Source organism: Cheilinus undulatus, linkage group 12 (assembly GCF_018320785.1).
Source record: "Cheilinus undulatus linkage group 12, ASM1832078v1, whole genome shotgun sequence".
NCBI classification, from domain to species: Eukaryota; Metazoa; Chordata; class Actinopteri; order Labriformes; family Labridae; genus Cheilinus; species Cheilinus undulatus.
The window spans coordinates 43357799-43372502 of record NC_054876.1 but is presented as its reverse complement, the minus strand read 5'-3'; the positions used below and the strand labels follow the sequence as shown (position 1 = coordinate 43372502).

Genomic DNA, 14704 nt, shown 5'->3' with positions numbered 1-14704 from the left:
AGGAGAGGAGCAGCAGGTAAGGATAGGAGATCCAGTTGAGAGCAGAGGAACGTGATGTACAAACAGAGAGAGGGGAATAAATATCTAATATTGGTGCATTTAGAGACAAGAAATAAATATCGACAAACCTTCACTTTTTAGCTCTGTGTTTGATTTGATACAGGAGAGAAAACGGGCGAGCGAAGAGCTTTCATTAGATACTTGTTGAACACTCATGACTGAAAACCTCAGATACCAATCTGTCGCTCTACAGGTGAGAAAAGTACCTGATATGCTGGTGACCTATTGATCTTTTCTCGTTGCTCAACATCTGGGAAAATATCTCAGCTTTTGTACAAAAAAAATCTTCAAATTTTTCTGCAGATTTGAGCTTAGAGTGCATGAAGGAATTCACCTGCCCTCTGCTGTTGTTTTATTTCATGTGTTTTGCATGCACTGACAAATTTTAATGTTTTTGTATAGGGTGCAATGAAGTCCTTGCAGTGTGTCCCATGGGATGACATTGTGGAACACTGCAGTTGGAACCTGTTTATTATAGGATATATGAATTTGTGTAACAAACATCACAACAACTGATCTGTATGCGTTAGGCTGGCCACACACTAGATGATCTTTAAATCTTAAATTATTTTAAAACCGTGGTAGACCACAGCCATGAGGACAGTTTCAAACGATTTTCATCTTTAATCCTCAGAACGCATACACTAGACGACTCAGCCAGATTGGCAGCAGTGTTAATTTTGTTGACTTATGATTTTCGTTATAGTTTTTGTTAATAGCCTTTCTTCCCCTGACGAAAACGAGACAGTAACCAATAAAAACAAGTGCACATGGACAAAAACTAAAACGAAATTAACTGACACTTTAGTCAACAAATAAAAACAAGACGAAAATGTTTGACAGGGGCTTTATCCAATCAGACCTAAATTCGTCATGTAGAAGGTAGGGGCAAGTTAGGCATATATCCAATCACAGCTACTTTGACTGTGTGGAAAGGTGGAATGAGATACAGGGGAGATCCATTCACAACTGCTTTTGCTGCATGGTGGCGGGGTAAGTTGGGGAGAAATCTAATCAGTCGACTAAATTTACTGCAAATTTTGTTGACTAAAATGTTGGGAAGTTTCGTCAACTAAAACTAGACTAAAACTAAAACAATTTAGATGACTAAATTATGAAAAAAACTGAAAGATATTTTTGGCAAAAGACTATAAGAGACCTAAAACTAAATTAAAAAGTGCTTTAAAAATTAACACTGATTGTCAGATCATTGGAGACCACACACCTGCCCATTATGCACCTGATGACCTGCCTACGACCTCATGTGATCACGTGACTTCAGAAAAAACAATTTGTCGATACCATCTTGCTGCTCCTCCACAACAGAGTGCCCTGGCATGTGTTACAGGTGCAGCAAAAATCATAAAACAAGGGAAAGTTTCCGGATGAAATCCTGGCTGGGCTTAAAGGTGCAGTTTGTAATACTTAGCCTAGCAGCATTTAGTGAAACAATCTTGGTTGAATGAAATTAGTGTTTATCCACCTGAAAAATATATATATATTTTATATTAACTCAGAATAAGCCATCTATTCATACATGGGGAGGGTCCCCTCCACGGACGCTGCCATCTTGAATTTTTGCATTTTGCATGTTTCTATGGCGCCACAGAAGTGACCAAATAACAGATACACTTTTTTTTTTTAATTCCACTGGTTGCCACAGTTTTCACCAGAGAAATAAGTGTCACATTCTAGAATTGACTGTTAGATGTTGAAATTCGCAATTTTACACACTGCACCTTTAAGGTACAGTTGTGTTTATTGTTGTGAGCAGTGAAAGTATGTATGATCCGTCTGGTGATGCTACCCGGTGTGCTCACTCTTATTGGTTGTTGTAGGTACTCCGTCAGCTGCATTACGACCTACAGATGTAAATATCAAACATGATCAATGTCTACGATTCAGGGTCTAGGAGGCTACGAAGCTATTTGGAGCAGTAAATTAATCATGTTGACACCACTCACATACAGACTATTCAGACAAATAATCGTTTGCGACGAGGCTCAAGTCGGGACACGCCCCCACAGTCATTGGGGGAGTCAAATGTTGCCTAAAACGGGGCTTAAAATCCTGTAGTGTGTGGCCGGACTTTGTGACAAACTGACACATCATATCACAGCAATCACCCTCAACTATGAGGTCTGGAAACCACTGGTGGCAGAAATTGCAGAAAACTTGCAAAATGACAGCAGAAAAATCCATTTTAACATGAGATAATGTACAAATAAAGAGCAGCAGAATCTTACATTGTTTTCCTTAAACTTACATATATTAATTCTTTTCCATTTTACTTTAATTTCAGCTTACATTTTCCCTAATAACTATGGTTTTAATTTAATCTGAACTCATCTACTGAGTACATTTTTACAACGTTGGGTAAAATATACCATTTGATATCATTTGAAATTTTTTTTTGGAGGGCATCCCTTGACTCAACTCTTATTAACAGCATGCAAGCATCAGGAGAGACATTACATTGCATGCTGCAACATTGCACACTCATTATCACATTGAAAAAGTGCTTTTAGGGTTATCACTACTACTACTTTACTACTACTGATACTTTCTTGTATCAGAAATGCAGGTAAACTCCTGTGGACTGTCTCAATTGTACCAAGACAAACTGTTTCTGATGTTTTTGAGCAATTTAGATGTACATGTGCAGGACTTTGCCTGTTACTTTGATAGACTGTTTCACCTCCTGTACACCCGTGTTATGAAACACTTTTAAAAATCAATGCTTCTGATCAGTAAAATAACAGATAGTGACTTTTAAAACAGGGAATTGAAAGAACATTTAAGAACTGAAAATTCTGAGTGTAAAGGACAATATAAACTGTTTTTAGTATAGCTGAGAATCCTGCAGCTGCATTTTAACTCATCAAGGAGGGGAAGTGTCAGTAAGTGGTGCTCTTTCAATTCAAACTATGACAAATGTGATTGCTCATGCTAACAGCCATTCTTCCTCTGTATTTTCCATATACAATAGAAAAAAAAGCAGCATCTTCTCCTCTGTACAGCTGGACTTCTTCCAAACAGCTGCGGGCTCACTGAGTCTATAACAGTGAATGTAAAAGCCTTTATTGACTGCATGTCTTGTTATTTTAATTGGAATGGCAGACAAAAGAAGAGAAAGCTACGTGAAAATGTTGCAAATGATTCCCTGGATTCTTACTTTAAAATGTATAATGACTGTAAAAGTTATAGACAATGCAATCTCACACCTACATGTAAGTAATGCTAAGCTAGTCTCTTCCTGCTGGTTCCTCTCTTCTGCTCTCTACTTTTATCAATGAAGAGGGCTATTGACTGGGGTCGATTGCTCCAGGAATCCCTCTAGGACTCCAGGTACTTAAGTGGCTCTGATTGACAGGTGTGCCTCCTGTTCACTCCCATTCTCTCTCTATCCATCTCCCTCATTCCTACTCTATCTGAGGAGTATCTTATATGTTTTGGCTCTGTCAGTGGACTTGCACATGCAGAGGTACTTCTTCCTCCAGGCCGCCTTAAGACCACATACTTCATGGTCACATTAGAGGCTTAAAAGAACGCGCCATTATGGCTGCTGTTTGGAGAGAGAGAGAGAAAATGAGAACGGCCAAAGAGGTCCAGAGACGGGAAGAGTTAGGGAGGAAGTTTTTCAAGAGGCTGTGAGTAAATAAGGAGAATTAGAGAGAGCGTTTAGGAATGTAGAAGGTTATCAGACCTTTGACCTGAGGTCTGAGTTCAGGCGTGGACCAGGTGGAAATGTGAAACCCGGATACTGACACCGACGAGCAAACGGAGACAAAAGACAAAAAAGGAGAAGAAAAGGCATTTACTTTGAAGTGAAGGTCATTACAGTGGAGAGATGCATTGAAGTGAATGGTATGTGTCATCAAGTATGCGTCTTCTTCAAAAGATGTACGGACATTTCTGCTTTTACAGTTTCAATGAAACCTGAGACAAAGAAGAGGAGAGCAAAAGGTCACCAGATAAAAGTGGTGATACCTTTAACGATACTCCTGACAACATTTAAACAAGTTGCTTTAGAACAATGTGAGACTAAACTCTGGAGAAACATGAGCCTTGACGTCTGTGAAGGCACACTCACACTATGTAATCCGTATTGTGGCTTAGCACTTTATACCTGCACGAGTACAGGACTGTTCCTCCCAACAATCATTTTAACAACAGCAGAGTGCTAGAGAGCTGTTTCTTACCAAAAAGCCACAAAGTTGGTAAAGTTACTGCCACATGCAACATTTTTTTCCTATAACAACAACATGCCCGCCACACACCAACAGACTCTGCTCACAGACATCCAGAATCCTGACTCACAATCTGGAACCTCTTTGAGGTCAAACACAATGTTAGAGTAAATAAACATGGGGAGCAACGTGCAGGAAGACATGCCGACCATTTGTGGACCTGTTTTTATGACAAAATTCAGAAAGAAAAAAACTGCATGGATTATGTGGTGCATGAGCAACAAGTGAGTAAAATTGTGATTTTCTGTGCTGGTTGGACTACCTCATCTGTTAGCTCTCTTCCCAGTTAGCTATCATTTTGTTGTACATGATGATCAACGGATGGCATGCATGCCTGTCCTCAGGGTCTCCCTGTCTACATAACAGGGTATGTAATAGTGTTGTAGTACTCAAGAAAGGACCGATCTTAAGACCCAATTTTGAATGCCTCGGTCTTGTCCTGGACTCGAGAGCATTTTTACTCTGTCTTGGTCTCGGACTGGCTAGACTGGATTCTCCATCAAGACCGGTCAAAAACACTATTCTTTGACATCATTAATGCGATAGTAAGGAGAAGCACTTGCTAAAACAACAAAATAGCTTCAATTCATGTGTAATTTCACCCCCACCTCCCTGGTCTCCTCCTCAATACTACTTCTTGTTTTAAGTTGAAGCCTCTGTTCAGTCAAAACAGCCCCTCATAAGATGTGTGTAAACAGAAAACTGGTGTTTGATTTCATTCATAAATTTCTCAAAATGAGGGAGAATGCACTTTAAAATAGCACTCCCACATTCACACTGGAAGTGATCCAAAGATGCACATTTGCTCCATTGCAGCCTCCAGTGCACATGTGCATGCTGGGACCTCTTGCTGCATGAACATGGAGATGCACTTTTATCTGCATGTCCCCCTAATTCTGAGAAATTTATGACCTGTTTATTTGACCAGTGTGAGTGCTCTGTATTGCTCTGTGCTGCACTGAAGCTTGGTAAACTTCTCTCTCATGCAGGTGCACAAGCACAGGTGAGCAACATGGATGTGATGTTTCATCCTTATGACTGTTCCTCTTGACCACCATTTTAAGCAGAGTGTTTTTATCTGACCAAAGCAAAAAAAAAAAAAAAAAAAAATAGTCACAAAGTGAGTAAAACTGGTGTCATATTGTCTATGTATTTCTCCATCATGCTGTCTTATCTGTGCCCAGGCGTGACCAGAATTGGAGCAATGGGAGTGCAGGCCAGTGGGGGGCTGCTGCAGGGGGACAAGTGTGCTTTAGCACGGTATGCGCCAACTGATCCTAGCGTGAATGTGCTCTAACTTTGAAGAGATCCTAGGTACAAGCCTCTAACTGTCGGATAAAGACTGTACAACCCTACTGTGCTGAAATCAGTCATGAGTTCTGGTCTGAAGTAAACTGCTTCAAAAACATGGGGCAATGCTGGCTAAGCTCTCCTCATATTTAATTGATCTTCTCAGGAAAATCTCCAGTAGTTCTCAGCTTCTTTCCTCCAGGTGGTTTACCTTCCATATTTGACAGGTTTCCTCTGAGTAAAAAAAAAAAAACTTTACTCTTTTGCTCATGAAATATTTAAACAATTTTCAACCTACACCTAAAATGATCTTAGTTCCACCATATCATTTTAAAGCCATAGCAACAATCCATTTTACTGAAACATGTAAAATAGCTACTCTTTCTTTTGTCTCTCATGCTTGTCAGCCATGTTTGTTGTATTTCTAACTTCGCCATATTGGCCAGGACTCCCTCACTAAAGAGATCTTAAACTCAGGGGACTACTTGGCTATTATATGTATTTTTATTTTAGCAATCCTTAATCTAACAAAGCTTGTTGACTGAGATCAGAAATGTCTCTAACCAGGGAGACATTGGCAAGAGTAGCAGCAACACAGTGACTTGATTAGCAAGCAAACATGGTGTTTCCTTGCATATTTTGGTCTAGACTTTGGAAACAATGTCTTATTTCCATCATCCAGAGTTGGTTCTATGCTTAAATCAGGCCCATTCAGAGAGTAACAACACTAGAAAATAACCTTCTGAACATGGGTGAATGGGCATGTAACAAATACAACTGAAAACCTAAGACAAAACCTGTGTATACAAGCATACACTGTATATAAAGATGGACATAGCATCAGCTGCATTGAAGTGAAGCCAAAATATTTAGACCTTGTTTCAAACTTAGATTCTGCCTTGATAGAGTTTAGTTTATGACCAGCTGTTCATTTTTATGAGTATTTTTTTCATTTGATTGAATATTTAAAGGGATACTTCAACATTCTGGCAAATTCGCCCATTGCCATAATTCCTGTAGTCTTTGTAATAGGTCTGTTTCCTTTAGTTGTCGGTGCAAGCTGTTTCTAGATCTGGGGGAGACCGTTAAACCAGCTGCACTGCGAACGCTATTTGAACAGATGGAATTTTTGCTTTCCCTCATAAACTCATCAAATACACAATCAAACAACTCCAAAACGCTCTTGTGGACAAGTTGTGACCTGTACATTCACCACGCTATGAAAAAATCATGGAACATTACTAGACGGAGATGTTTTAAAGTTAACTGCAAAGCTGGAACTACACTCCAGACATGGCTGCTGCACTGTGTCAATCCACCCAGTGGTTCACTCAAGAAATAGTTCAGAGTATTTGCTTCATGTGTCATAATGTTACATAATTATACGTTATCATTTCATAGCATGGTGAATGTGCAGGTCACAACTTGTTCACAAGAGCGTTTTGGAGTTGTTGGATTGTATATTTGATGAGTTTATGAGGGAAAGCAAAAATTCAAACTGCTCAAATAGCGTTCGCAGTGCAGCTGGTTTAACGGTCCCCCCCCAGATCTAGAAACAGCTTGCACCGACAACTAAAGGAAACAGACCCATTACTAAGACTATAGGAATTATAGCAATGGATGAATTTGCCAAAATGTTTAAGTATCCCTTTAACAGGAAAAAAAAAAACGCAGATGTAACATCATGATGGATAGCTTAGTTGACAAATGTGGCACCTTGCATTATTTTCAGTTGAGAAAAGTGGGAAAGGTGGAAGAAAACCAAGAATCAGGACACATAAATCTGTCCTGCCATGACTGGATCAACATGCAAGTGCCTATTGTGAGGGTATTTTGGCTTTACTCTCTCACAGGAGTTAAGTCAGAGGCACGTTGTCCATATCAAATATAGTAAATGATGTAGACAAACTGCAAACGGTAACAGCAAAGGACTGTGCCTGCTGTTTCACAGAACTCCTCATTTGAAAAAAAAAAACTCTTTCTACTGGCTATCAGCTCTTGTTTCTTGCAAACAGCAGTTTGTAGTAAAGTGTAGAGTGGCCCCCGATTAGAGTGGGACAAAATTAAGTGGTCCAAACTGTACAGTGAGTCCAGGAGATAATGTGTGCGTAAAGCGAGTAAAAAGGTGTAGTCTGACGCTGATAGATGAAGAGAGCAGAGCTAAGATAAAACAGGAAGGAGAGGCTGGAGAAAAGTAGTTGACCCAGGAGGTCCATTACAGTGTAAAATTGAGTCAGCCCAAAGTGACACCTGAACGGAGGAGCTAGAGCGGTGGAGGAGGTGGTGGTGGGGTTCTTAGTCTCAGTCCTGTTCGGCTGTTTTGGAATAATTTACCTCCTCTAACCAGCCTCTCTCTCTCTCCTTCTCTCCGCCATCTATTTATAAAGGCCGGGCCGGTTTGTGGCTGTCTGTGTGAGCGCCCGCAGCAGCGCCGGTAGTATCTTAATGGGCCTGGAGTGGCAGGGCTGCTGTTATTTAAGTGGAGGACGGACGGAGGCTGGTAATGGAGAGGAATACTGCCCGATGGGAGGTGACAGAGGCCGGACGGGCACAGAGGAAAGAAATGGTCAGAAAGTAGAGGCGGGCTACTTTTACTGATTCTGATGTGGAGGAAGAAAAACCAAGTATCTATCTACTGTTTTTAAAGAAAGTATAAAAAGATATTCATTATTAACTTCCAACAGTGTTTTTGATAAGTAGTAGTCTCTATTTTCCTGCTGCGGCACTCATGATTGAAATATAGAAGAGTCCAGAAAAGCCGAATAAGAAATAGCCCAGTCAGTCATGCTGATCAATGAATTGCCTGAAAAGCCACCTGCCTTGTCTTTCCAGGTGAGTGCCAATTGGTGGATTTCCTTCCTTAAAAAATGGTGAGCCTCCCTGGATCATCGAAGGACAAAATGATGCATTGCTGTCAAAGATTTTGTGTGTTTTCAGTGATGAAATCCCATAAAAACACGCCTATACACATTTGTCACGACCAAAACATGAAGAGATTGGGCTCTAGGAAGCTTCCAGTAGCAGTTACCACTGCATTTTGTAGCAGTCTTTCATGGAACATCCAGTGTTTTTATGGCATTGATAAATAAGGCTCATGGCAGTATTGTAACAAGGAATCCTGATGTAAAAAAAAAACAAAAAAACAATATTGTTTCAGCGCACTCCTTTTTATAGTGCATGGATTTTCATTTCTCATTTAGACCTTGCTGTATTAAAGACAAATAAAAAGCTTGACATCATTCCTCTAAAAGCCAACATTTTCCACTCTAATCATTAGTCAATGCAACCCTATCTTAGAGGCTTCATCCAAATCTCTAGAGCAACTCAAGCACCCATTTCGAGATGAGCATCCCAGCCCTCAGGAGCGTGCTCCAAATGCTCCCTGAAAGCTTGTGTTTCTTGGCCTGCAGACGAGACAGTTAAATGCGTCCCGGCTGTGGCCTGCAATGCAGCGTGCTGAACAGAGGACCTGCCAGAGTTAATGAGGCAGAGAGCAGCGGGACCTCAGCACAAGGTGTTCAATCACAGGCCATTACCACAGCCCTCAACCTCTGTTACTGCTTGCTCTTGTCAATAGCAATCCATAATAAGCTATAGTTTGTCTATAGAGCGGGCTGGATGGGACGTAAATGTCGGCTCGTGTTTCTTTAAGCACCTACACAGACTCATGGTGTCTGAGTATGAGGATAATAACTGAAACATGATCCTAAAGTCAACACGGCAACATTTATCACAGTGTTTTTCATCTTTTCTTCTCAATTACAGCTTAAGAAACAGGACTTTCCTTGAGCCTAATGATCTTTTCTGACCTGATAACACTCATTAAACAAAAAAAGTAATTCACAAGCTTCAAAAATGTTGCTACTATCCTGGTAAGAGGTTTCAAATCTTGCTGTCACATTTGTTAAGATGGACTCTAAGAAGAATCAACCTGGTTAGGGATCTTCTTCAGCTCTCAGACTTTGTATCTACTTTAAAAAACTCTACTTAGTGATGTGATCCAATGTGAAATAAAAAAACAAAGCTCTAAAATCTCTAACATCATTATTTTTTTCTTCAAGGATCAGTTTAAAGGAAATAAAGCAACATCTGTGACTGATTTGGGTAATTGATCTGTATATGCATGTTACCATGCTTCCTTTAAATACTGCTAATCAACTTCCAGCTAGTATTTAGTGCTGTTGCTAATGCTAATTCCAAATTTTGGCATTTGAGTACACAGTATTCAACCTGTACATCCCAAAGTGTGGGCTGCAAGAGGTCATTACCAATAAATAAACACCATAAAATAATTCTTAAAACTGAAATAATGTTTTACATAATCATAAAAAACTTCATTACATGTTTATGTTCATGAATAAGGTTCCAGGGCTAACGAGCACAGCCAGAAGTTTTATCTTATGTCACCCTTTAATCATTTATTAGTACAGAGCGAGTGTCACAGTTTAACTGGTGTTGGTTTAGCTGGCTCCTCCATGCCATTTGCTTCCCAGTTCTGAGGATTTATCAGTGCCTTCAGAGAATTTAACATTACTTCAGTCACAAAATACGTTTAAATACAGCAGGAAACTGGATATAGCTGGAAAATTAAGTGACACTAATAAAGCAGCTGGAGGAGCATTTTGAAACTAATTAGGCTAATTGGAAACAGGTCAGTAACATGACTGGGTACAAAAGGAGTTTTTTAGAGAGACAGCCCTCTCTGAAGTAAAGATAGGCAGAGGTTCACCAATCTGTATAAAATGTGGAAAATTTCAGAAAAATATTCCTTAAAATAAAATTAAAAAGGCATTGAATACCCCACCATCTATAGTCCACTATCTCATCATAAGATTCAGTAACCTTGCAAAGCAGATGGGTTTGCCAGACTCCACCTCTGCCATCAGACAAAACCTTCTGATAGCTCCAAAGATTCAGAGAATGTGGAGAAATCTCTGTGAGCAAAGGAAAAGGCCAAAGGTCAATAATGGATGCTCGTGATCTTGCACTGCATTAAAACAGGTATGATTCTGTACTGGAAATCACTGCATGGGCTCAGGAACACCCCTAGGAATCACCGTCTGTCAACACAGTTCACCGTGCCATCCTCTAATGCAAGTTAAAGCTCTACCATGCAAAGAGGAGGCCATATGTGAACACAATCCAGGAACGCAACTGTCTCCTCTGGGCCAAAACTCAATAAAAAAGAAAATGAGGCAAAATGAAAACTATTCTATGGACAGATGAATCAAAATTTTTAATTATTTTTAAAACCACTGAAACCATGCTGTTTCATAAGCACTTAAGAGGAGAGGGGCCATGCAGCTTATCAGCACACATTTCAAAAGCCTGCATCTATGTCTAGGGGAGCTGGTCTCTTTAAATCTTTTTAAAAGTAGATTGAAGGCACTGGAGGATGATCAAGTTATGTGTTTTTAACTGTTACATTTCATGTCTGTAACTGTTCATCTTGCTGCTGCCCTTCTCGTCCAGGACACTCTTGTAAATGAGATTTTTGATCTCAACGAGGTTCTCCTGATTAAATAAAATTAAATAAATTTCTGATGGTATGGGGTCACTTTAGTGCTTATGACGTGGGCAGCTTATTCTTCGATAAGTATACTGCACTCATCATAACAAGGTGCTGAACTTCTCTCACCAATAGAAAACATTTTGTGCATCATGATATGAAAAATCCAGCAAAGAAAACCCAGGACTGTTGAGCAGCTAGAGTCCTACATCAGGCAAGAATGGGACAACATTCCTCTCCCAAAACTCCAGCAACTGGTCTCCTCACCTCCCAGATGTAAACAGACTGTTGTTAAAAGACAAGGGGATGCTACACAGTGTTCTACTGTAAATTGAAAAAGGGTGAAGATTGGCAAATCATTGTTTTTATCTTCATTTTACACAGCATTGTACAACAACATTAGAAAATAAAACATAAGTGACTGTGCAGATGCCTGATTAAAACAAAATAAATGGAAGTGGATCATTAACTGACTCTCTAGCTGTTTCTCAAAGCCCAGGATCTTTCCTCTGTGGGAAGGATCCTCCTGAGTCAGGTCCCTGAGCAAGGGAGACGACAGAGTCCTCCCTGGTAACTCTTGAACACACATTTGGGACAGGCTAGCCTGTGTGCGTTATTAGGAAGTGTCACGCCCATATACACGGCGGTGGCAGAAATCAAAATGAGGGGGGTACTAACAACTTTCACGTTTTACCCAGCACCGTCAAATAAGCTAGCACAGTGTCATATAATCATATAAATCATATAAAATAATCATATAATATAACTATATTATATGCCGCTACTTTTACTGGTCCAGCTTTACTATCCTTCAAAAACGGCCGTTGATTGGCTTTTAGGGTGTACTATTCTTTCTTTCCTTCGTTATTTAGCACATTTAAAAAAGCACAGTCTGACAAAGAAAAGAGAAAAAAAGTAAATCACTTGTGCAGGTGAGGTAGAAACCCACTATGGACTTATCTCAACAACCTCACCTAATGAGATCAACATGTAACAATTAACCACAAAATCAAATACCAAGTTCTAATTGAAATAGAATACACAATAGAAAAAAATAAAATAAAATAAACAGGAAAAAACATTGATGATTGTATCTAAATATAATAGTAAAATATTGACGATTAGAATAGTAATAATCGTAAAAATAATAATAGTAATAGTAATAATATTAGCTGGCGGAACAAAGCCCACACTGTATTGACTAGTCACTGTGAAATCTTGCTGACATCAAGGAGAAACAGCTTCTGACTCCACAAATGCTTTCCTAGTAAGTTTGATGCATCCGAAAACTAAGCGTTCATGCTGAAATTATCTGTGAATGAAATACAAATCAGGAGACATATACTCGTCTTTTAGGGTTTTGGTGAGTCTGAGAATATTTTAAGGTTTCAAATTAGGCTGCAGCTAATCTAAGTTTGGGAAACGCTGCTCTAAGATTTCTGGTAGAGTAGTTCTTTCCCCCAAGATCACAAATACTAGTAGACAAAAGTTTTCTTAAGACAAGCCTGATTTCACATGGACGTATGTCTTCTACAGGTGCCATCATTGCACACTCAGGTAGCTACTGATACGTCTACTTTGAACAGTTGTGCCATTATGGCTAATAATCAAATCCAAAAAGCAGCACAGACAGATGCATCTATGATGGTGATGCATGATGCTAGCAATGGCACAGTGCAGTCAGGGTGCTCATGGAGGCATTCTTCAAGTGTTTCACTGAAAGATTACATTTTTTAAATTTAGGACTCAAGGCTAATTCATGATTTGTCAACAATATTTTTACAAGAAGACTGTAGCTCTGAACCTTTTAAGGTTTGTTTAATAGCAAAGGGAAAAAAGTAAGTGGTGTTAACTGTTATTTTATCAAAAGAAATTATTCATCTGCTGTTAGGGTCACTTCTTTAAAAGCAAATTTGACCTTTTAAGGAGTAGACGTCTTCCTTATTTATTTGAATTTCTAAAGAGCATGCTCCAATAATGTCTAAAGCTGTCCTCTTTTCTAATAAGGTCAGTGTAATAGAAATCATGGCAGAGGTCTGACAAAGTTGTGAAGAAGATAAATGCACCCCATCTGTAAAAGTTTACATCCTTCATCTGTACGTGTGCTTTTCAAAGAGCCATTCGTCCCTCTTCACTTCAGGCCAGGATTGCTTTCCAACAGCTTCAACAATCAGTCACAACAACAGCCGTCCACCCAGGTGCTCTGTTGAGTCCTCAGCTCTGCTAACTGCCAGTCACCACAAACAGCAGTCACAACAGAGCTGCCTGTGTCTGCACGGAGAGGTGTGAGAAAGGAAAGCAGAGGCGACGTTCTGCCGCTCCGTAGATTTGTCTAGACCTCGAGTGTTTGTTGTTACTCTCATCTGCAATCAAGCTTCATCACACATTAAGTTAAAGCTGCTGTGAAAAGGTCGCCGAGCACCTTTTTACCTCCAGCTCTGCAGGGTGTCTGAGGAGGAATGCATTCTGTCATCAACGTATAAATAAATGCCTTCTGTGATTTACTCATGTATGGATTGAAAAGGTCCCAAGTCTAATGTAGGGGTACGTCTCTGAGATGAAGAGCAAACTTAAGTCATCACATCTGGCATTTGCCACGCTAAGAGAACTCCTATGGGTAAACTTAAGTGTCTGTAAATTTAGTTGCAGTTTCACCTTGCATGTGTGTATGTGTCTGGCTGGGTTAAGTCACGTGTGTTACAAGAGGATACCTTTAGAGCAACGGTTCTCAACTGGTTGGGCATCAGGACCCACCGCTACCCTCTTGTCTGAAATCGCAGCCTGTTTTTTAAAACATTTTTTTACATTTTCAATTGCTTATTTATGAAATGCAAATTGGGCTGCACGGCAGAGCAGGAGTTGGAGCTGTCGCCTCACAGCAAGAAGGTTCCTGGTTCGCTCCCCAGTCAGGGCCTTTCTGTGGGGAGTTTGCAAGTTCTCCCCGTGCATGCACGGGCCCTCTCCAGGTACTCCGGCTTCCTCCCGCCACCAAAAAACATGCTCCTTAGGAGCCTTAGGTTAATTGGTGACTCTAAATTGGTTGTAGGTGTGAATGTGAGCATGGTTGTCTGTCTCTATGTCAGCCCTGCGATTGACTGGCGACCAGTCCAGGGTGTACCCAGCCTCTCGCTCAATGACAGCTGGGATAGGCTCTAGCCCCCCGCAACCCCCAAAGGGATAAGCGGTATAGAAAATGGATGGATGAGATGCAAATTGGACATGAACTGTTGCAGTAAAAGGAATGATAATTCTTATACAATTCTCATATTTAACAAAAAAAACATACAAAAATGAAGAAAATAGGATTTTTTTTGTACACTAACTCTGAAAATATGCCACTAGACAGATTACATGATATGTAATGCATAACGCCTCTGCTGCAAAAAGTTTCAAACTATTGTTTTGGCACAAGTTTCAGGTTAAAGAAATATTGCAATTGCGATTTTAAAGTTGCAGCAGGCCATATTACCATTTAATCTAGTTTGCGATTAATTTCCCAGCCCTAGTAGGAACTACAAAAGGCTTTACAGAGCTCACCACAGACTTTGATAGCCAACCGTATTTCCCCATTCTGTCCATTGAAATGGAGAACAGG

The 14704-nt window shown here is 40.0% G+C and overlaps 1 protein-coding gene across 3 annotated transcripts in view; it reads right to left on the bottom strand.

The window, feature by feature from the left end:
- The window catches only part of zbtb16a (zinc finger and BTB domain containing 16a), a 309589-nt gene that overhangs the window by 33561 nt on the left and 261324 nt on the right, over positions 1-14704 (bottom strand). The gene's annotated exons all lie outside the window — the stretch shown is intronic.